Below are 23,756 nucleotides of genomic sequence, written 5' to 3'. Positions count from 1 at the left end.
TTCAAAATGCAGAAATTCAGCCAATGAGAATGATTCCAAGTGTGGGCACATCCTGTTTAGCATGGAGGGCATGAAACTACTGGCAAGGCTGTGATTGGCTGCTGAAATGATGTCATGATGCAGTTTAAAAGTCGCTGGCGCCATTTTGCGATCACTCTGCTGTGAATTCAGTTAGTGACAGGACGCTGTTTGCTGACTGAGGGACAGTTTAGAGATAGCGATTTGCTTCTTTGTGCTTTCCAAAGGCTAATTTAGCAACCGCTGTGTTCACCTACTATTCACCTTGCTTTTGCCTTGTAGCGCTGTTTTCACAGCGATCTGCAAGGTCTGTGTGTGTGTGTGTGAGTGCAGCCCACTCTCTAGTCTGAGTGCAGCCACATAGGCCATCCATAGCTGGTTGTATTCAGTTCAGGGAGGGTGGTTCATTGCCTCATACTGTTCTTTTTTTTTTTTTTTTCAAGTAGTGTAGTCTGCTGCTAATTTATTCAAAAAAATCCTATTAGTGTCTTTCCACCCGTCTCCAGCTAATTTGTGGAAAAACACTACATAGGATAACGTAGAGGAGGGTTTTTGGGCCTTGCAGCACCGTTTACGGCTGTCTGCACGGTCTCCGTGTGACTGCAGCTCGCCCTGTAGTCTGTGAGCAGCCGTAGCCTGGTTGTCTCCAGCTCAGGGTTGTTCACTGCGTCATACCGCCAAATCAATTTTCATTTTGATTTAAGTAGTGCAGGCTGCTGCACATTTTTTCAAAAAATTCCTATTAGTGTCTTTCCACCCGTCTCCAGCTAACTTGTGGAAAAACACTACATAGGATAACGTAGAGGAGGGTTTTTGGGCCTTGCAGCGCCGTTTACGTCTGTCTGCACGGTCTCCGTGTGACTGCAGCTCTATCCGTTGTCAGTTCAGCCCCCAAAAAATAAATAAATAATAAAGTTCACCAAACACACCAGTTACACCACTTTACATTTGTGTAGGCCACATTAGCTCATATTAAAGTCTAGTCCACACTTTAGAAAATTAGTGTTTCTTATACCTGTTAGGAGGAGTTGCTCAGGAATAAGCACACAAAGCCGTTAGTACTTTTCTGCTTATCTTTATCAGTCAACCAAGATGAAGAAGGCAGTGAGTAAGGCACGTGGGCGTTGGCGTGGGCGCGGAGCAGGGAGGGGACGTGGGGATTCTGTGCCTGCTGCGACACTGTGACTCATCAGCACCCACATTCACCAGGCAACAGTCGTTCATGCGCAGCTTTGTGTCAGAGTGCCGTACACCGCTGCTGCGTGAAGAACAAATTGAAGCCGTTGTCGGATGGATGGCAGCTAATGCATCAACTTCAATTAGTGCCACATCCTCTCAGACACAGAGCACTGGAGAGCAGCCATCTGTCTCTTCACCACCTGCCAAATTGCCCAGGCAGACAGAGAGCCCAGGACAGGAGCCGTCTCTACTTCTGTTCTCTGAATCTCTTGGCTTGGAAACAGGGGGCCAGCCAAGCAGCATTGGAGAAATGGAAGAAGAGGCAGGGTGCAGTGATGCCCAACAGCTTTTTCTCTCTTCCTCTGAAGAGGCGGGTGGGCCAGTGGCTCCGGTCACCACATCGCAGCTGATGATGACACTCAGGTGCCACTTACTGGTGCGTGCTCTGCTGCTGAGACTACCCAGGAGGAGCAGTTGGGGGCAGAGGGTAGTGTAGATGATGAGGTCCTTGACCCATCTTGGCGTGAGGGACAGGAAGGTGGTGGGAGCAGCTCTGAGGAAGAGATTCCCCGTACGGCCCAAAGAGGGAGAGGGAGGGGGAAGACTGCGGATCCTGCAGCCTCCGCTTTGGCACCCGTTAGGAGCATGTCTCTTCCAAAAGCCAAAAAGGGCGCTCCCAAGACTTGCAGTGCCTGGTCCTTTTTTGACACAGTTGCAGATGACATTTGCTATGTCAGATGCAAGGTGTGTCATCAAAAAGTCAAAAGAGGGAAAAATGTCAGCAACCTCAATACCTCCAACATGTGGAAACATGTGCGCAACAGGCACCCAGCGGAGTTAGAAAAACACACTGAAGAGCTAGGCCAACCAACAGCGGCAGCTACCACCTCTTCAGCTCGTGTTGCCTCTTCCTCTAGCTCACACGCAGCTGGTTCGGCTTCCTCCCAGGATCGCCGTGGAAGAACCTCTGGCCCTGTTGTCCAGAGACCCGCTGTAATTCCACCCGCAGCACCACTTTCCCAGTCATCCACACACTCCCAGCCCACTCTACAGCCATCGGTAGTACAGGCATGGGAGAAAAGGCGGCCTTTCTTGTCAAACCACCCACGAGCACAGGCTCTGACTGCAGGCATTGCCAAACTTCTTTCACTGGAAATGCTGTCATTCAGGCTGGTGGAGACTGACAGCTTCCGTGACTTGATGTCATTGGCAGTCCCACAGTACAATGTACCCAGCCGCTTTTACTTCAGCAGGCAAGCCGTCCCTGCCCTGCACAAGCATGTGGAGGGACATGTCATGGTTCTCAATGGCAAGAGAACATAGTAAAGCATACAAAAAGGACTAGCTCTTGGAAGATGGGAACTCGAGCTGACTGTGAGCTAAACCTACCGCACAAATAACAGTGGCCGGGTAGCGTGCCTACGTTTTATCCCTAGACGCCCAACGCCAGCCGGAGAACTGACTGACCCTAGCAGAGGAAAATACAGACCTGGCTTACCTCTAGAGAAATTTTCCCCAAAAGGCAGACAGTAGCCCCCACATATATTGTCGGTGATTTCAGAGGAAATTGACATACGAAGTATGAAGATAGGTTTAGCAAATTGAGGTCCGCTTACTAGATAGTAGGAAGACAGAAAAGGGAACTTCACAGTCAGCTGAAAACCCTTTCAAAACACCATCCTGGAATTACTTTAAGACTCTAATATCAACTCATGACACCAGAGTGGCAATTCCAGCTCACAAGAGCTTCCAGCCTCAGAAATAAACAATCACAGAGAACTGGAACAAAAATGCAAAACAAACTTAGGACTACAAGTCCAACTTAGCTGATAGTAGTCTAGGAGCAGGAACATGCAACAGAAAGGCTTCTGGTAACATTGTTGGCCGGCATAGAAATGACTGAGGAGCAAGGCTAAATAGACAACTCCCAAATCCTGATGGAAACAGGTGAACAGAGGCGATGAAGCACACAAGTTCAGTACCACCAGTGACCACCGGGGGAGCCCAGAAACCAAATTCACAACAGTACCCCCCCCTCAAGGAGAGGGCACCGAACCCTCACCCGAACCACCAGGGCGATCAGGATGAGCCCTATGAAAGGCACGGACCAAATCGGAGGCATGAACATCAGAGGCTGTCACCCAAGAATTATCCTCCTGACCGTAGCCCTTCCACTTGACCAGATACTGAAGTCTCCGTCTGGAAACACGGGAGTCCAAGATCTTCTCGACAACGTACTCCAACTCACCCTCAACCAACACCGGAGCAGGAGGCTCAACGGAAGGCACAACCGGTACCTCATACCTGCGCAACAATGACCGATGGAAGACATTATGAATAGAAAAAGATGCAGGGAGGTCCAAACGAAAGGACACAGGGTTAAGAATCTCCAATATCTTGTACGGGCCGATAAACCGAGGCTTAAACTTAGGAGAAGAAACCTTCATAGGGACAAAACGAGAAGACAACCACACCAAGTCCCCAACACAAAGACGAGGACCAACACAACGACGGCGGTTGGCAAAATGCTGAGTCTTCTCCTGGGACAACTTCAAATTGTCCACCACATGCCCCCAAATCTGATGCAACCTCTACACCACAGCATCCACTCCAGGACAATCCGAAGACTCCACCTGACCGGAAGAGAAACGAGGATGAAACCCCGAATTACAGAAGAAAGGAGAAACCAAGGTGGCAGAACTAGCCCGATTATTGAGGGCAAACTCCGCCAAGGGCAAAAAGGCAACCCAATCATCCTGATCCGCAGACACAAAACACCTCAAATAAGTCTCCAAGGTCTGATTAGTTCGCTCGGTCTGGCCATTAGTCTGAGGATGGAAAGCAGACGAAAAAGACAAATCAATGCCCATCCTAGCACAGAACGCTCGCCAAAATCTAGACACGAATTGGGTTCCCCTGTCAGACACGATATTCTCCGGAATACCATGCAAGCGAACCACATTTTGAAAAAACAGAGGAACCAACTCGGATGAGGAAGGCAATTTAGGCAAGGGGACCAAATGGACCATCTTAGAGAAACGGTCACACACCACCCAGATGACAGACATCTTCTGAGAAACAGGGAGATCAGAAATAAAATCCATGGAGATGTGAGTCCAAGGCCTCTTCGGAATAGGCAAAGATAACAACAATCCACTAGCCCGAGAACAACAAGGCTTGGCCCGAGCACAAACATCACAAGACTGCACAAAACCTCGCACATCTCGCGACAGGGAAGGCCACCAGAAGGACCTAGCCACCAAATCCCTGGTACCAAAGATTCCAGGATGACCAGCTAACGCAGAAGAATGGACCTCCGATATGACTCTACTGGTCCAATCATCAGGAACAAACATTCTACCAGGCGGGCAACGATCAGGTCTATCCGCCTGAAACTCCTGCAAGACCCGACGCAAGTCTGGGGAAACAGCAGATAATATCACTCCATCCTTAAGGATACCTGTAGGTTCAGAATTACCAGGGGAATCAGGCTCAAAACTCCTAGAAAGGGCATCCGCCTTCACATTTTTAGAACCCGGTAGGTAAGAAACCACAAAATTAAACCGAGAGAAAAATAACGACCAGCGCGCCTGTCTAGGATTCAGGCGCCTGGCAGACTCAAGATAAATCAAATTCTTGTGGTCAGTCAATACCACCACCTGATGTCTAGCCCCCTCAAGCCAATGACGCCACTCCTCAAAAGCCCACTTCATAGCCAAGAGCTCCCGATTACCAATATCATAATTTCGCTCAGCGGGCGAAAATTTACGAGAAAAGAACGCGCAAGGTCTCATCACGGAGCAGTCGGAACTTTTCTGCGACAAAACCACCCCAGCTCCGATTTCTGAAGCGTCGACCTCAACCTGAAAAGGAAGAGTAACATCAGGCTGACGCAATACAGGGGCGGAAGAAAAGCGGCGCTTAAGCTCCCGAAAGGCCTCCACAGCAGCAGGGGACCAATCAGCAACATCAGCACCCTTCTTAGTCAAATCAGTCAACGGTTTAGCAACATCAGAAAAACCAGTTATAAATCGACGATAAAAATTAGCAAAGCCCAAAAACTTCTGAAGGCTCTTAAGAGAAGAGGGTTGCGTCCAATCACAAATAGCCTGAACCTTGACAGGGTCCATCTCAATGGAAGAGGGGGAAAAAATGTACCCCAAAAACGAAATCTTTTGAACCCCAAAAACGCACTTAGAACCCTTTACACACAAGGAATTAGAGCGCAAAACCTGAAAAACCCTCCTGACCTGTTGGACATGAGAGTCCCAGTCGTCCGAAAAAATCAAAATATCATCCAGATACACAATCATAAATTTATCCAAATATTCACGGAAAATGTCATGCATAAAAGACTGAAAGACTGAAGGGGCATTTGAAAGACCAAAAGGCATCACTAAATACTCAAAATGGCCCTCAGGCGTATTAAATGCGGTTTTCCACTCATCCCCCTGCTTAATTCGCACTAAATTATACGCCCCACGAAGATCAATCTTAGAGAACCACTTGGCCCCCTTTATTCAAGCAAACAAATCAGTAAGCAGTGGCAAAGGGTACTGATATTTAACCGTGATTTTATTCAAAAGCCGATAATCAATACACGGCCTCAAAGAGCCATCTTTTTTAGATACAAAGAAAAACACGGCTCCTAAGGGAGATGACGAAGGACGAATATGTCCCTTTTCCAAGGACTCCTTAATATATTCCCGCATAGCAGCGTGTTCAGGCACAGATAGATTAAATAAACGACCCTTTGGAAACTTACTGCCCGGAATCAGATCTATTGTACAATCGCAATCTCTGTGCGGAGGTAGTGAACCAAGTTTAGGCTCCTCAAAAACGTCACGATAATCAGATAAAAATTCCGGAATCTCAGAGGGAATAGATGACGAAATGGAAACCAAAGGTACGTCCCCATGAGTCCCCTGACATCCCCAGCTTAACACAGACATAGCTTTCCAGTCGAGGACTGGGTTATGAGATTGCAGCCATGGCAATCCAAGCACCAACACATCATGTAGATTATACAACACAAGGAAGCGAATAATCTCCTGGTGATCCGGATTAATACGCATAGTTACTTGTGTCCAGTATTGTGGTTTATTACTAGCCAATGGCGTGGAGTCAATACCCTTCAGAGGTATAGGAACTTCCAGAGGCTCTAAATTAAACCCACAGCGTTTGGCAAAGGACCAATCCATAAGACTCAAAGCGGCGCCAGAGTCGACATAGGCGTCCGCGGTAATAGACGATAAAGAGCAAATCAGGGTCACAGATAGAATAAACTTGGACTGTAAAGTACCAATTGAAACAGACTTATCAACCTTCTTAGTACGTTTAGAGCATGCTGATATAACATGAGTTGAATCGCCACAATAGAAGCATAACCCATTTTTTCGCCTAAAATTCTGTCGTTCGCTTCTGGACAGAATTCTATCACATTGCATAATCTCTGGCGCCTTCTCAGTAGACACCGCCAAATGGTGCACAGGTTTGCGCTCCCGCAAACGCCGATCAATCTGAATAGCCATTGTCATGGACTCATTCAGACCTGCAGGCACAGGGAACCCCACCATAACATCTTTAATGGCATCAGAGAGACCCTCTCTGAAATTCGCCGCCAGGGCGCACTCATTCCACTGAGTAAGCACAGACCACTTACAAAAATTTTGGCAGTATATTTCAGCCTCATCTTGCCCTTGAGACAGGGCCATCAAGGCTTTTTCAGCCTGAATCTCTAAATGAGGTTCCTCATAAAGCAACCCCAAAGCCAGGAAAAACGCATCCACATTGAGCAACGCAGGATCCCCTGGTACCAAAGCAAATGCCCAATCCTGAGGGTCGCCCCGGAGCAAGGATATTACAATCCTGACCTGCTGTGCAGGATCTCCAGCGGAGCGAGATCTCAGAGACAAAAATAATTTACAATTATGTTTGAAATTCTGGAAGCGAGATCTATCCCCGGAGAAAAATTCAGGCAAAGGTACTCTAGGTTCAGATATAGGTGCATGAATTACAAAATCCTGTAAACTTTGAACCTTCATAGCGAGATTGTTCAGACCTGTAGCTAAACCCTGAGGATCCATTTTCATCAGGTGAAGTCAGAACCATTCAAGGATTAGAAGGAGAGAGAGACGAAGGCTGCAGTAAGCAGAGAAGCTAGTGAATAAACTAATGAGCAAACTCAGAAAAAAAAAAAAAAATTCTCTGCAGACTTCTTTTCTCTCCTTTCTTCTGCCAATAATTTTAACCCTTGGCCGGCCAAACTGTCATGGTTCTCAATGGCAAGAGAACATAGTAAAGCATACAAAAAGGACTAGCTTTTGGAAGATGGGAACTCGAGCTGACTGTGAGCTAAACCTACCGCACAAATAACAGTGGCCGGGTAGCGTGCCTACGTTTTATCCCTAGACGCCCAGCGCCAGCCGGAGAACTGACTGACCCTAGCAGAGGAAAATACAGACCTGGCTTACCTCTAGAGAAATTTTCCCCAAAAGGCAGACAGTAGCCCCCACATATATTGTCGGTGATTTCAGAGGAAATTGACATACGAAGTATGAAGATAGGTTTAGCAAATTGAGGTCCGCTTACTAGATAGTAGGAAGACAGAAAAGGGAACTTCACAGTCAGCTGAAAACCCTTTCAAAACACCATCCTGGAATTACTTTAAGACTCTAATATCAACTCATGACACCAGAGTGGCAATTCCAGCTCACAAGAGCTTCCAGCCTCAGAAATAAACAATCACAGAGAACTGGAACAAAAATGCAAAACAAACTTAGGACTACAAGTCCAACTTAGCTGATAGTAGTCTAGGAGCAGGAACATGCAACAGAAAGGCTTCTGGTAACATTGTTGGCCGGCATAGAAATGACTGAGGAGCAAGGCTAAATAGACAACTCCCACATCCTGATGGAAACAGGTGAACAGAGGCGATGAAGCACACAAGTTCAGTACCACCAGTGACCACCGGGGGAGCCCAGAAACCAAATTCACAACAGGGACACATAAAACACGCGCTACTGAACGCCATCAGTAGCAAGGTCCACCTCACCACCGATGCGTGGACCAGTCAACATGGACAGGGGCGATACCTTTCCCTCACTGCCCATTGGGTTAATGTCGTTGAGCCGGGTACAGACCGTGCGAGTGGCGCAGGACGTGTCCTGCCCACTCCAAGGATTGCAGGAATCCATTCTGTACGCATTGACTCCTCCTCTTACACCAGTTCCTCAGAATCATCGCTGCATGAGCCGTCACAGTCCACCTCCACATGGACCCATGATGAACGTGTACCTGTTACGACCGACATGAGCACAGCCGTGGCCAAACGTCAACAGGCCATGTTGAAATTAATTTTTTTGGGGAATCGTAGCCACACAGCGCAGGAGCTCTGGAATGCCATCAAGCAGGAGAGCGATGTGTGGTTTGTGCCAGCGAATCTCCAGCCAGGCATGGTAGTGTGTGATAATGGCCGAAATCTGGTGGCAGCTCTGGGCCTCGGCAACCTCACTCACATCCCATGTCTGGCACATGTGCTCAATTTGGTCGTGCAGAGCTTTTTGAGGGACTATCCGGATCTTGATGCACTGCTGCACAAGGTCCGCCTAGAGTGTGCTCACTTGCGGCGTTCCAGCACGGCAAAAGCGCGCATTGCGGCTCTGCAGCGCCGACACCGCCTGCCGGAACATCGCATCATATGTGACCTACCTACCAGGTGGAATTCCACGTTACATATGTTGGAGCGGTTGTGTGAGCAGCAGCAAGCTGTAATGGAGTACCAGCTGCTTCAGGCGCAAAGAAGTCGCAGTCAGCGCCGTACAGACTTCACAACCACAGAGTGGGCCACTATGAATGACATCTGCCAGGTTTTGCGTCCCTGGGAGGGTGGGGTGATGACGAGCGGGCAGAGACCACGCCTCCAGCAGGGGACAGCGTTTCTTGGGCAGATGGCAGTCTGCAGCACATGGTGGATTACATGCTGCAGTGCCTGAGAAACGACCGCCGCATCGCCCACATTCTCAACATGTCTGATTATTGGGTGTTCACCCTCCTCGATCCTCGCTACCGGGACAACGTAGAAAGCCTCATCACACCGTTGAACCGGGAGCGAAAAATGCGGGAGTACCAAGACACACTGGTCAATTCCATCATCTTCTCCATTCCAACTGAGAGAAGTGCTGCTAGTGCATTCCAAAGCAGCTCAGTGCGTCCAGGCAGTGGTGGAGGCTCTGCACAAAGAGGGAGCAGAAGCAGTGCCTCTGCCCAAGGCAAGACCAGTATGGCCCAACTGTGGCACAGTTTTCTGTGCCCCCCACAAAAGTCTACACCATCACAGACGGCTCCAGTCAGCAGGAGGCAACGGTTCCGTCAGATGGTGACAGACTACATGTCTTGCCCCCTTGCTGTACTCCCAGACGGCTCTTCCCCTTTCAAGTTTTGGGTCTCAAAGCTGGATACATGGCCAGAGCTAAGCCAGTATGCATTGGAGGTGCTGTCTTGCCCTGCGGCCAGTGTATTATCGGAACGTGTCTTTAGTGCTGCAGGTGGTGTACTAACTGACCGTCGCATGTGACTATCCTCCGATAACGTTGACCGGCTTACTTTCCTGAAAATGAACAAGGCCTGGATCTCGCAGGAATTTGCCACTCCTCCTCCTGATTAAATAATTAGGTCACTGTATACGTTATCCAGGTCTCCTGTTGTGTTCATCTTTCTACCACCTGAACTTAAATTCCTGGGCTCCAACACCGCCAGTTGAGGCTCAGAAGTGCCGTCTGCACAGTCAAAACATACGACCCAGTGTTATTGGGTTTCAGTAACGTCAGCTGATCCCCAGCTGTGTAGCCGGCAATGTGTCATGCGACCGCCACGCTGACACAACAACTGAAATGTAAGGGAATCTGTCCCCCCCCCCAAGGCGTTTGTTACTGAAAGAGCCACCTTGTGCAGCAGTAATGCTGCACAAGGAAAAGGTAGCTATTTTGGTTTAGCTCCTTGCACACGCAGAACTTAACACTTATAAAATGTGTCCACTGATACCGTAAAACCGTCCCGGAGGTGGGACTTTCCTTCGTAATATGACGCAGCACAGCCGTCATTCCTACCCCCCCGGCGCTGCGCCCCGGCTTCTCAGCGTTGTTTGATTCCGTCCCGGAGCCTGCGCTGTTATGTTATCCCGTGGCCAGGCACACTTAGCGCTGCCCGTCTTCTGGCATCATTTGGTGTCAGGATGGCTGCGCCTGTGCGGCCGCGCTGGCCGAGAGCCCGCCTCGCAGTGTCTTCTGATTTAATCCCACTGGGGGCCTGGGATCCATGGATATGTGCATTGCATATCTGAACCTCCACCTCTCACTCATCTCCCTATGGCTTCTTCAGACTGTTCAGTGTCAGCTGGTCCCTAATAGCATGCCACGGTCGTGACACCGCACAGTCTTAAGAAGCCGTAGGGAGGGGAGTGAGAGGCGAGGATATGCACTGCGCATGGCCATGGATCCCAGGCCCCCAGTGGGATAAAATCAGAAGACACTGCGAGGCGGGCTCTCGTCCAGCGCAGCCGCACAGGCGCAGCCAGCCTGACACCAAATGATGTCAGAAGATGGGCAGCGCTAAGTGTGCCTGACCAAGGGATAACTTAACAGCGCAGGCTCCGGGACGGAATCAAACAACGCTGAGGAGCCGGGGCACGGCGCCGGGGGGGTAGGAATGACGGCTGTGCTGCGTCATATTACGAAGGAAAGTCCCACCTCCGGGACGGTTTCACGGTTTCAGGGGACACATTTTATAAGTGTTTAGTTCTGTGTTTGCAAGGAGCGTGATGAAAAGAGCCACCTTTTCCTTTTGCATCTTTTGTGCTGCACAAGCTGGCTCTTTCAGCTACAAATGCCTTGGGGGGGGTTAAAGGTTCCCTTTCGACTTTCTCAGGCTTCGGCCTACATTGTGTTCCTCTGCTTTACCACCTGTCCCTGGGCTCCAACACCGCTAGTTGCCGTCCAGAAGTGCTGTCCGCACAGTCACAACAGTCGCTCCTCTGTTATTGGGGTTCAGTAACGTCAGCTGTTCCCCTGCTGTGTGTGTGGCAATCCCTCCTACCTCCTCCTACCTCCTCCTCCTCCACCTGTCCCTGGGCTCCAACACCGCCAGTTGCCATCCAGAAGTGCTGTACGCACAGTCAACAGTCCCTCCTCTGTTATTGGGGTTCAGTAACGTCAGCTGTTCCCCTGCTGTGTGTGTGGCAATCCCTCCTACCTCCTCCTACCTCCTCCTCCTCCACCTGTCCCTGGGCTCCAACACCGCCAGTTGCCGTCCAGAAGTGCTGTACGCACAGTTAACAGTCCCTCCTCTGTTATTGGGGTTCAGTAACGTCAGCTGTTCCCCTGCTGTGTGTGTGGCAATCCCTCCTACCTCCTCCTACCTCCTCCTCCTCCACCTGTCCCTGGGCTCCAACACCGCCAGTTGCTGTCCAGAAGTGCTGTACGCACAGTCAACAGTCCCTCCTCTGTTATTGGGGTTCAGTAACGTCAGCTGTTCCCCTGCTGTGTGTGTGGCAATCCCTCCTATCTCCTCCACCTCCTCCTCCTCCACCTGACCCTGGGCTCCAACACCGCCAGTTGCCGTCCAGAAGTGCTGTACGCACAGTCAACAGTCCCTCCTCTGTTATTGGGGTTCAGTAACGTCAGCTGTTCCCCTGCTGTGTGTGTGGCAATCCCTCCTACCTCCTCCTACCTCCTCCTCCTCCACCTGTCCCTGGGCTCCAACACCGCCAGTTGCCGTCCAGAAGTGCTGTACGCACAGTCAACTGTCCCTCCTCTGTTATTGGGGTTCAGTAACGTCAGCTGTTCCCCTGCTGTGTGTGTGGCAATCCCTCCTACCTCCTCCTACCTCCTCCTCCTCCACCTGTCCCTGGGCTCCATCACTGCCAGTTGCCGTCCAGAAGTGCTGTACGCACAGTCAACAGTCCCTCCTCTGTTATTGGGGTTCAGTAACGTCAGCTGTTCCCCTGCTGTGTGTGTGGCAATCCCTCCTACCTCCTCCACCTCCTCCTCCTCCACCTGACCCTGGGCTCCAACACCGCCAGTTGCCGTCCAGAAGTGCTGTACGCACAGTCAACAGTCCCTCCTCTGTTATTGGGGTTCAGTAACGTCAGCTGTTCCCCTGCTGTGTGTGTGGCAATCCCTCCTACCTCCTCCACCTCCTCCTCCTCCACCTGACCCTGGGCTCCAACACCGCCAGTTGCCGTCCAGAAGTGCTGTACGCACAGTCAACAGTCCCTCCTCTGTTATTGGGGTTCAGTAACATCAGCTGTTCCCCTGCTGTGTGTGTGGCAATCCCTCCTACCTCCTCCTACCTCCTCCTCCTCCACCTGTCCCTGGGCTCCAACACCGCTAGTTGCCGTCCAGAAGTGCTGTACGCACAGTCAACAGTCCCTCCTCTGTTATTGGGGTTCAGTAACGTCAGCTGTTCCCCTGCTGTGTGTGTGGCAATCCCTCCTACCTCCTCCACCTCCTCCTCCTCCACCTGTCCCTGGGCTCCAACACCGCCAGTTGCCGTCCAGAAGTGCTGTACGCACAGTCAACAGTCCCTCCTCTGTTATTGGGGTTCAGTAACGTCAGCTGTTCCCCTGCTGTGTGTGTGGCAATCCCTCCTACCTCCTCCACCTCCTCCTCCTCCACCTGACCCTGGGCTCCAACACCGCCAGTTGCCGTCCAGAAGTGCTGTACGCACAGTCAACAGTCCCTCCTCTGTTATTGGGGTTCAGTAACGTCAGCTGTTCCCCTGCTGTGTGTGTAGCAATCCCTCCTACCTCCTCCTACCTCCTCCTCCTCCACCTGTCCCTGGGCTCCAACACCGCCAGTTGCCGTCCAGAAGTGCTGTACGCACAGTCAACAGTCCCTCCTCTGTTATTGGGGTTCAGTAACGTCAGCTGTTCCCCTGCTGTGTGTGTGGCAATCCCTCCTACCTCCTCCACCTCCTCCTCCTCCACCTGTCCCTGGGCTCCAACACCGCCAGTTGCCGTCCAGAAGTGCTGTACGCACAGTCAACAGTCCCTCCTCTGTTATTGGGGTTCAGTAACGTCAGCTGTTCCCCTGCTGTGTGTGTGGCAATCCCTCCTACCTCCTCCACCTCCTCCTCCTCCACCTGACCCTGGGCTCCAACACCGCCAGTTGCCGTCCAGAAGTGCTGTACGCACAGTCAACAGTCCCTCCTCTGTTATTGGGGTTCAGTAACGTCAGCTGTTCCCCTGCTGTGTGTGTGGCAATCCCTCCTACCTCCTCCTACCTCCTCCTCCTCCACCTGTCCCTGGGCTCCAACACCGCCAGTTGCCGTCCAGAAGTGCTGTACGCACAGTCAACAGTCCCTCCTCTGTTATTGGGGTTCAGTAACGTCAGCTGTTCCCCTGCTGTGTGTGTGGCAATCCCTCCTACCTCCTCCTACCTCCTCCTCCTCCACCTGTCCCTGGGCTCCAACACCGCCAGTTGCCGTCCAGAAGTGCTGTACGCACAGTCAACAGTCCCTCCTCTGTTATTGGGGTTCAGTAACGTCAGCTGTTCCCCTGCTGTGTGTGTGGCAATCCCTCCTACCTCCTCCTACCTCCTCCTCCTCCACCTGTCCCTGGGCTCCAACACCGCCAGTTGCCGTCCAGAAGTGCTGTACGCACAGTCAACAGTCCCTCCTCTGTTATTGGGGTTCAGTAACGTCAGCTGTTCCCCTGCTGTGTGTGTGGCAATCCCTCCTACCTCCTCCTACCTCCTCCTCCTCCACCTGTCCCTGGGCTCCAACACCGCCAGTTGCCGTCCAGAAGTGCTGTACGCACAGTCAACAGTCCCTCCTCTGTTATTGGGGTTCAGTAACGTCAGCTGTTCCCCTGCTGTGTGTGTGGCAATCCCTCCTACCTCCTCCTCCTCCACCTGTCCCTGGGCTCCAACACCGCCAGTTGCCGTCCAGAAGTGCTGTACGCACAGTCAACAGTCCCTCCTCTGTTATTGGGGTTCAGTAACGTCAGCTGTTCCCCTGCTGTGTGTGTGGCAATCCCTCCTACCTCCTCCTACCTCCTCCTCCTCCACCTGTCCCTGGGCTCCAACACCGCCAGTTGCCGTCCAGAAGTGCTGTCCGCACAGAGCCAAACACCTCGCCAATGTGTTAGTGGGGTTCAGCACCGCCAGCTGTTCCCCTGCTGTGCAGCCGGCAACGTGTACTGCGACCGCCACGCAGGCACAACAAGTTAAATTTAAGGGAACCTGTCCCCCCCCCAGGCGTTTGTTACTGAAGGAGCCACCTTGTGCAGCAGTAATGATGCAAAGGTAAAAAGTGCCTCTTTTCGTGGTGCTCCTTGCACATGCTGATCCTAACACTTATGAAAAGTGTCCCCTCCTACCGTGATACCGTCCGGTAGGTGGAACTTTCCTTTGTGATGTGACGCAGCACAGCCGTCATTCTTACCCCCTTGGCGCCGTGCGCCGCCTCCTCAGCGTTGTTTGAATCAGTCCCAGAGCCTGCGCTGTTAGGTTAGCCCTTGGCCATGCACACATTTTGCGCTGCCCGTCTTCTGACATCATTTGGTGTCAGGCTGGCTGCGCCTGTGCGGCCGCGCTGGCCGAGAGCCCACCTCGTACTGTCTTCTGATTTAATCCCACTGGGGGCCAGAGATCCATGGACATGCGCAGTGCATATCTGAACCTCCACCTCTCACTCATCTCCCTACGGCTTATTCAAACTGTGCGATGTCAGCTGGTCCCTAATAGCATGCCACGGCCGTGACACCGCACAGTCAGAAGAAGCCATAGGGAGATGAGTGAGAGGTGGAGGTTCAGATATGCACTGCGCATGTCCATGGATCTCTGGCCCCCAGTGGGATTAAATCAGAAGACAGTACGAGGCGGGCTCTCGGCCAGCGCGGCCGCACAGGCGCAGCCAGCCTGACACCAAATGATGTCAGAAGACGGGCAGCGCAAAATGTGTGCATGGCCAAGGGCTAACCTAACAGCGCAGGCTCCGGGACTGATTCAAACAACGCTGAGGAGGCGGCGCACGGCACCAAGGGGGTAAGAATGACGGCTGTGCTGCGTCACATCACAAAGGAAAGTTCCACCTACCGGACGGTATCACGGTAGGAGGGGACACTTTTTATAAGTGTTAGGTTCAGCATGTGCAAGGACAATAATTAAAAGAGCTAAGTTTACCTTTTCCAGCATTAGTGCTGTACACGATGGCTCTTTCAGCTACAAACGCCTGGGGGGGGGGGTTAAAGTTTCCCTTTCAAATTGCTCCAGTGCAGGCTTCGGCCTACACTCTGCTCCCTCTCCTCCTCCTGCTGACCCTGGGCTCTAACACCGCCAGTTGGGGCCCAGATGTGCTAGCTGCACAGAGCCAAACACCAGCCAATGTGTCAGTGGGGTTCAGCACCGCCAGCTGTTCCCCTGCTGTGTAGCCGGCAACGTGTCCTGCAACAGCCACGCAGACACAAGAACTGAAATTGAAGGAAACCTGTCCTCCCTCCCCCAGGCGTTTTTACGTTTTACAGCCACCTTGTACGACAGTAATGCTGCATGTGTGCAAGGTGGCTCAGAAACTTAATCTCCTTGCCCATGTTGAAGTGAACACGTCTAAAAATGAGTCCTCTGCGACCATTAAAACGTCCCTCAGGTGTGATTTTCCTTTGTATTGACACGCAACAAGCTCCTTGGTAGCGCTGCCCGTCTTCTGGCATCATTGTTTGGCTGCCTGCGCCTCTGCGGCCGCCTTGCCCCACACAACGCCCCTCGTTGTCTTATTTATTTGGACTGCGAGGGTGTGATTGATGGGCATGAACGGTGCATTTCTTCGCCTGTCCCTCATCTCCTTCTGCCTTCCTCAGACTGTGCGGCTTCATGGCCGCGGCATGCGATAAGGGATCAGCTGACGCCGCACAGTCTGCAGCGGGTGTAAGGACCCGAGTGCGAGAGGCGAACATATGTGCTGCGCCAGGCCATGAATCACAGCCCCGCAGTGTTTTAACAATGTTAAGACACCGCGGGGCTGGGATTCATGGTCATCGCGAACCGCAGCGGCCGACATTAAATGAGGTCAGAAGATGGGCAGCGCTAACAGCGCTAGGCCAGGGGATAACACGACAGCGCAGACTCCTGTACAGCAAATAACAACGCTCAGGAGGCTGCACCCAGCACCAAGGTGGGATTCTTGACATCTGTGCTGCGTCTCATTACAAAGGGAACTCGCGCCTCCAACACAGTTTGACTGTATAAAGGGCTAAATGTTATACGTGTTTCATTCAGCGTGTGCAAGGAGCAAAATTAAAAGAGCAACCTTTGACTTGTGCAGCACTACTGCTGCATAAGCTGTGGCTCTTCTACTTTGTAACCCCTGAGGGGGGGTTAAAGGTTACCTTTGAAATTGGTTCAAGTAGGCTTCGGCCTACACTCTGCTCCCCCTGCAGAGCCCGGGCTCCAACACCGCCAGTTGGGGCCCGGTACTGCTAGCTGCACAGAGCCAAACACCAGCCAATGTGTCTGTGGGGTTCAGCACCGCCAGCTGTTCCCCTGCTGTGCAGCCAGCAACGTGTCCTGCAACAGCCACGCAGGCACAACAGACCCAAAGCTGCCGCCAGTGCAGGCTTCGGCCTACACTCTGCTCCATCTCCTCCTCCTGCTGACCCCGGGCTCTAACACCGCCAGTTGGGGCCCGGTACTGCTAGCTGCACAGAGAAAAACACCAGCCAATGTGTCAGTGGGGTTCAGCACCGCCAGCTGTTCCCCTGCTGTGCAGCCGGCATCGTGTCCTGCAAAAGCCACGCAGACACAAGAACTGAAATTGAAGGGAACCTGTCCCCCCTCCCCCAGGCGTTTGTACGTTTTTAAGGCCACCTTGTACAGCGGTAATGCTGCATGTGTGCAAGGTGGCTCATAAACGTATTCTCCTCGCACATGTGGAACTGAAAACACGTCTGAAATGTGTCCTCTGTGTGACCATTTAACCGTCCCGGGGGTGTGACTTTCCTTTGTAATGACACGCTGCAACCCCCTTGGTAGCGCTGCCCGTCTTCTGGCATCATTGTTTGGCTGCCTGCGCCTCTGCGGCCGCCCTGACCCACACAACGCCCCTCGGTGTCTTATTTCTTGGGACTGCGAGGGTGTGATTGATGGGCATGAGCAGTGCATCAGTTCGCCTGTCCCTCATCTCCTTCCGCCTTCTTCAGACTGTGCGGCTTCATGGCCGTGGCATGCGATAAGGGATCAGCTGATGCCGCACAGTCTGCAGCGGGTGTAAGGACCCGAGTGCGAGAGGCGAACATATGTGCTGCGCCAGGCCATGAATCACAGCCCCGCAGTGTTTTAACAATGTTAAGACACCGCGGGGCTGGGATTCATGGTCATCGCGAACCGCAGCGGCCGACATTAAATGAGGTCAGAAGATGGGCAGCGCTAACAGCGCTAGGCCAGGGGATAACACGACAGCGCAGACTCCTGTACAGCAAATAACAACGCTCAGGAGGCTGCACCCAGCACCAAGGTGGGATTCTTGACATCTGTGCTGCGTCTCATTACAAAGGGAACTCGCGCCTCCAACACAGTTTGACTGTATAAAGGGCTAAATGTTATACGTGTTTCATTCAGCGTGTGCAAGGAGCAAAATTAAAAGAGCAACCTTTGACTTGTGCAGCACTACTGCTGCATAAGCTGTGGCTCTTCTACTTTGTAACCCCTGAGGGGGGGTTAAAGGTTACCTTTGAAATTGGTTCAAGTAGGCTTCGGCCTACACTCTGCTCCCCCTGCAGAGCCCGGGCTCCAACACCGCCAGTTGGGGCCCGGTACTGCTAGCTGCACAGAGCCAAACACCAGCCAATGTGTCAGTGGGGTTCAGCACCGCCAGCTGTTCCCCTGCTGTGCAGCCGGCAACGTGTCCTGCAACAGCCACGCAGGCACAACAGACCCAAAGCTGCCGCCAGTGCAGGCTTCGGCCTACACTCTGCTCCATCTCCTCCTCCTGCTGACCCCGGGCTCTAACACCGCCAGTTGGGGCCCGGTACTGCTAGCTGCACAGAGAAAAACACCAGCCAATGTGTCAGTGGGGTTCAGCACCGCCAGCTGTTCCCCTGCTGTGCAGCCGGCATCATGTCCTGCAAAAGCCACGCAGACACAAGAACTGAAATTGAAGGGAACCTGTCCCCCCTCCCCCAGGCGTTTGTACGTTTTTAAGGCCACCTTGTACAGCGGTAATGCTGCATGTGTGCAAGGTGGCTCATAAACGTATTCTCCTCGCACATGTGGAACTGAAAACACGTCTGAAATGTGTCCTCTGTGTGACCATTTAACCGTCCCGGGGGTGTGACTTTCCTTTGTAATGACACGCTGCAACCCCCTTGGTAGCACTGCCCGTCTTCTGGCATCATTGTTTGGCTGCCTGCGCCTCTGCGGCCGCCCTGACCCACACAACGCCCCTCGGTGTCTTATTTCTTGGGACTGCGAGGGTGTGATTGATGGGCATGAGCAGTGCATCAGTTCGCCTGTCCCTCATCTCCTTCCGCCTTCTTCAGACTGTGCGGCTTCATGGCCGTGGCATGCGATAAGGGATCAGCTGACGCCGCACAGTCTGCAGCGGGTGTAAGGACCCGAGTGCGAGAGGCGAACATATGTGCTGCGCCAGGCCATGAATCACAGCCCCGCAGTGTTTTAACAATGTTAAGACACCGCGGGGCTGGGATTCATGGTCATCGCGAACCGCAGCGGCCGACATTAAATGAGGTCAGAAGATGGGCAGCGCTAACAGCGCTAGGCCAGGGGATAACACGACAGCGCAGACTCCTGTACAGCAAATAACAACGCTCAGGAGGCTGCACCCAGCACCAAGGTGGGATTCTTGACATCTGTGCTGCGTCTCATTACAAAGGGAACTCGCGCCTCCAACACAGTTTGACTGTATAAAGGGCTAAATGTTATACGTGTTTCATTCAGCGTGTGCAGGGAGCAAAATTAAAAGAGCAACCTTTGACTTGTGCAGCACTACTGCTGCATAAGCTGTGGCTCTTCTACTTTGTAACCCCTGAGGGGGGGTTAAAGGTTACCTTTGAAATTGGTTCAAGTAGGCTTCGGCCTACACTCTGCTCCCCCTGCAGAGCCCGGGCTCCAACACCGCCAGTTGGGGCCCGGTACTGCTAGCTGCACAGAGCCAAACACCAGCCAATGTGTCAGTGGGGTTCAGCACCGCCAGCTGTTCCCCTGCTGTGCAGCCGGCAACGTGTCCTGCAACAGCCACGCAGGCACAACAGACCCAAAGCTGCCGCCAGTGCAGGCTTCGGCCTACACTCTGCTCCATCTCCTCCTCCTGCTGACCCCGGGCTCTAACACCGCCAGTTGGGGCCCGGTACTGCTAGCTGCACAGAGAAAAACACCAGCCAATGTGTCAGTGGGGTTCAGCACCGCCAGCTGTTCCCCTGCTGTGCAGCCGGCATCGTGTCCTGCAAAAGCCACGCAGACACTTGCTCTTGTACCTTCTGCTCCCCATCCTGGTTCCAGTACCGTCAGCTGGTTCCGGGCAGAGCCTTTGGCTTAGGTGCCTCCCTCTGGGTATCCGAGTTCCACCAACGTCAGGTGGTCCTTGGTAGTGCTTTCAGGCACGGGTACCTCCTGCTTAGTAACCGGGTTCCAGTAACGTCAGCTGGTCTTCGGTAGTTCCATTGGCTCTTGGACCTTCGGCTACCCATCCGGGTTCCAGCACCGTCAGCTGGTTCTCGGCAGTGTCTTTTGCTCTTGTACCTTCTGCTCCCCATCCTGGTTCCAGTACCGTCAGCTGGTTCCGGGCAGAGCCTTTGGCTTAGGTGCCTCCCTCTGGGTATCCGAGTTCCACCAACGTCAGGTGGTCCTTGGTAGTGCTTTCAGGCACGGGTACCTCCTGCTTAGTAACCGGGTTCCAGTAACGTCAGCTGGTCTTCGGTAGTTCCATTGGCTCTTGGACCTTCGGCTACCCATCCGGGTTCCAGCACCGTCAGCTGGTTCTCGGCAGTGTCTTTTGCTCTTGTACCTTCTGCTCCCCATCCTGGTTCCAGTACCGTCAGCTGGTTCCGGGCAGAGCCTTTGGCTTAGGTGCCTCCCTCTGGGTATCCGAGTTCCACCAACGTCAGGTGGTCCTTGGTAGTGCTTTCAGGCACGGGTACCTCCTGCTTAGTAACCGGGTTCCAGTAACGTCAGCTGGTCCTCGGTAGTTCCATTGGCTCTTGGACCTTCGGGTAGCCATCCGAGTTCCAGTTCCATCAGCTGGTTCTCGGCATTTTCTCAGCCTTCTTGTACCTTCTGCTACATTTCCAAGTTCAAGAGACTAAACACGATGACCCGGAAGACCACCCCTAAGATGACGACGACACCAGAGACGACAACCACCGTGATGACGACGACCCTGGAGACGATGACCCCAAAGACCACCCCGATGACGACGACCCCGGAGACGACGACCCTGAAGACCACCCCGATGACGACGACCCCGGAGACGACGACCCTGGAGATGACGACGACCTGGAAGACCGAGAAGCAGAAGAACAAGAGGCTGCAGAACAAAGAGCAGAAGAACATTACGCATAACACTAAATATCAGAGCAAAAAATATTATCTAAATTATAAGCAGAAGAAGACTAAGCAGTGTATGGGGGTGAGTCCGTTCCTCCTCGTGGTGCCCCTGGATAAAGCCTGATGCTGCAGGCCAAACTGAACGCGGACAAATGTAACTCTTTTGTGACAGGCAGAACGGAAGGTGTAATCTTCAAACTTTTATAGATAACAACTACGGGAATGCCTGTCACAAATAAGAATATGATGAAGAAGTAGAATATGATGAAGATAATAGTAAAATAAAAAGAATATGAACGATGTAAGAAAAAAAATAATAGGTAGAAGATGAAGAAGAAGATGAATAAGGTGAAGAAGTTGATGTCAATGAAGCTGATGATGAGGATAATGAAGAAGAAAGTGTGGGAGAAGTAAAAAAGAAGGTGAAGGGCGTGGAAGTAGTGAAACATCAATATCTGACAAAATAAAAAAAAATTAACATAGTCAAAATCTTTCTACCGCCGAACGTCATAAAAAAATAAAAAAACCTGCTATTCTATTACATTGGGCTAAACCTCTGTGCCTTTAATGTCTCCGCCACGTCCCCCAATACATCCTACATTATTCTTAGTTGTTTTCCTTCATGTAGAATGAACCTACAAGGAAAGAAAGGGTTTATTTTAATTCCGATATTTTCGTCCCATTGACTTGCATTGGGATCGGGTATCGGTATCGGATTAGATCCGATATTTTGACGGTATCGGCCGATACTTTCCGATACCGATACTTTCCGATATCGGAAAGTATCGCTCAACACTAGATGTGACTAATTGGTCTCCTGCGGCCGTGGAGGCCTTTCGGGACCTGAAGCACCGGTTTTCTTCAGCTCCAGTCTTATGTCAGCCAGATGTCTCTCTCCCCTTCCAGGTTGAGGTTGATGCTTCTGAGATTGGAGCAGGGGCTGTTTTGTCGCAGAGAAGCTCTGATGGCTCTGTGATGAAGCCATGTGCTTTCTTTTCAAGAAAGTTTTCGCCTGCCGAGCGGAATTATAATGTTGGTAATCGGGAGTTGTTGGCTATGAAGTGGGCATTTGAGGAGTGGCGACATTGGCTCGAAGGAGCTAAACATCGTGTGGTGGTCTTGACTGATCACAAAAATCTGATTTACCTTAAATCTGCCAAGCACCTGAATCCTAGACAGGCTCGTTGGTCGTTGTTTTTCTCCCATTTCAACTTCGTGGTCTCATACCTGCCTGGTTCGAAGAACGTGAAGGCTGATGCACTTTCTAGGAGTTTTGTGCCTGACTCTCCGGGAGTTTCTGAGCCGGCTGGTATTCTCAGAGAGGGAGTGATTTTGTCTGCCATTTCCCCAGATTTGCAACGAGTGCTGCAGAAATTTCAGGCGGATAGACCTGACCGTTGTCCACCAGAGAGACTGTTTGTCCCGGATAGATGGACCAGCAAAGTTATTTCCGAGGTTCATTCTTCGGTGTTGGCGGGTCATCCTGGGATTTTTGGTACCAGAGATTTGGTGGCTAGGTCCTTCTGGTGGCCTTCCTTGTCGCGGGATGTGCGTTCCTTTGTGCAGTCTTGTGGGATTTGTGCTCGGGCTAAGCCTTGCTGTTCTCGTGCCAGCGGTTTGCTTTTGCCTTTGCCTGTTCCGAAAAGGCCTTGGACGCACATTTCCATGGATTTTATTTTGGATCTTCCAGTATCTCAGAAAATGTCTGTCATCTGGGTGGTGTGTGATCGTTTTTCCAAGATGGACCATTTGGTGCCCTTGCCTAAGTTGCCTTCTTCCTCCGATTTGGTTCCTCTATTTTTTCAGAATGTGGTTCGCTTGCACGGCATTCCTGAAAATATTGTGTCTGATAGAGGATCCCAGTTTGTGTCCAGGTTTTGGCGGACTTTTTGTGCTAAGATGGGCATTGATTTGTCTTTTTCGTCAGCCTTCCATCCTCAGACTAATGGCCAAACCGAGCGAACTAATCAGACGTTGGAAACTTATTTGAGATGTTTTGTTTCTGCTGATCAGGATGATTGGGTGACTTTTTTGCCATTGGCCGAGTTTGCCCTTAATAATCGGGCTAGTTCTGCTGCTTTGGTTTCGCCTTTTTTCTGCAATTCTGGTTTCCATCCTCGTTTTTCCTCGGGTCAGGTTGAGCCTTCTGACTGTCCTGGGGTGGATTCTGTGGTGGATAGGTTGCAGCAGATTTGGAACCATGTGGTGGACAATTTGAGGTTGTCACAGGAGAAGGCTCAGCGCTTTGCCAACCGCCGCCGCGTTGTGGGTCCCCGACTTCGTGTTGGGGATTTGGTGTGGCTGTCTTCTCAGTATGTTCCTATGAAGGTCTCCTCTCCTAAATTCAAGCCTCGCTTCATCGGTCCTTATAAGATCTTGGAAATCTGGTGTCTTTTCGTTTGGATCTCCCAGCATCGTTTGCCATTCATAATGTGTTCCATAGGTCTTTGTTGCGGAGGTATGTGGTACCTGTGGTTCCTTCTGTTGAGCCTCCTGCTTCGGTGCTGGTCGAGGGCGAATTGGAGTACGTGGTGGAGAAGATTTTGGATTCTCGTATCTCTAGACGGAGGCTTCAGTATTTGGTTAAGTGGAAGGGCTATGGTCAGGAGGATAATTCCTGGGTTGTCGCCTCTGATGTTCATGCGGCCGATTTGGTTCGTGCCTTCCACGCGGCTCATCCTGATCGCCCTGGGGGTCTTGATGAGGGTTCGGTGACCCCTCCTCAAGGGGGGAGTACTGTTGTGAATTCTATTTTTGGGCTCCCTCTAGTGGTCACAAGCGGTACTGTGTAGTGTTGTCTTTCTGCAGGTTGGCTGCATCAGCTGGTTCGTTATCCTTGGTTGGTTTCCTATTTAGCTCACCTGGAGACTCAGTTCCTTGCCTGCTATCAATGTATTCAGTGCTCTTCAGATTCCTTGTGTCTACCTTGCTCCCAGTCTCTCCAAGACAAGCTAAGTTTTTGTTTGATCATTTTTTGATTATCAGTGTTCATTATGTTTTTTGTCC

Source organism: Ranitomeya variabilis, chromosome 3 (genome assembly GCF_051348905.1).
Source record: "Ranitomeya variabilis isolate aRanVar5 chromosome 3, aRanVar5.hap1, whole genome shotgun sequence".
Lineage (NCBI taxonomy): Eukaryota > Metazoa > Chordata > Amphibia > Anura > Dendrobatidae > Ranitomeya > Ranitomeya variabilis.
Note: the sequence above shows the minus strand (reverse complement) of the source record.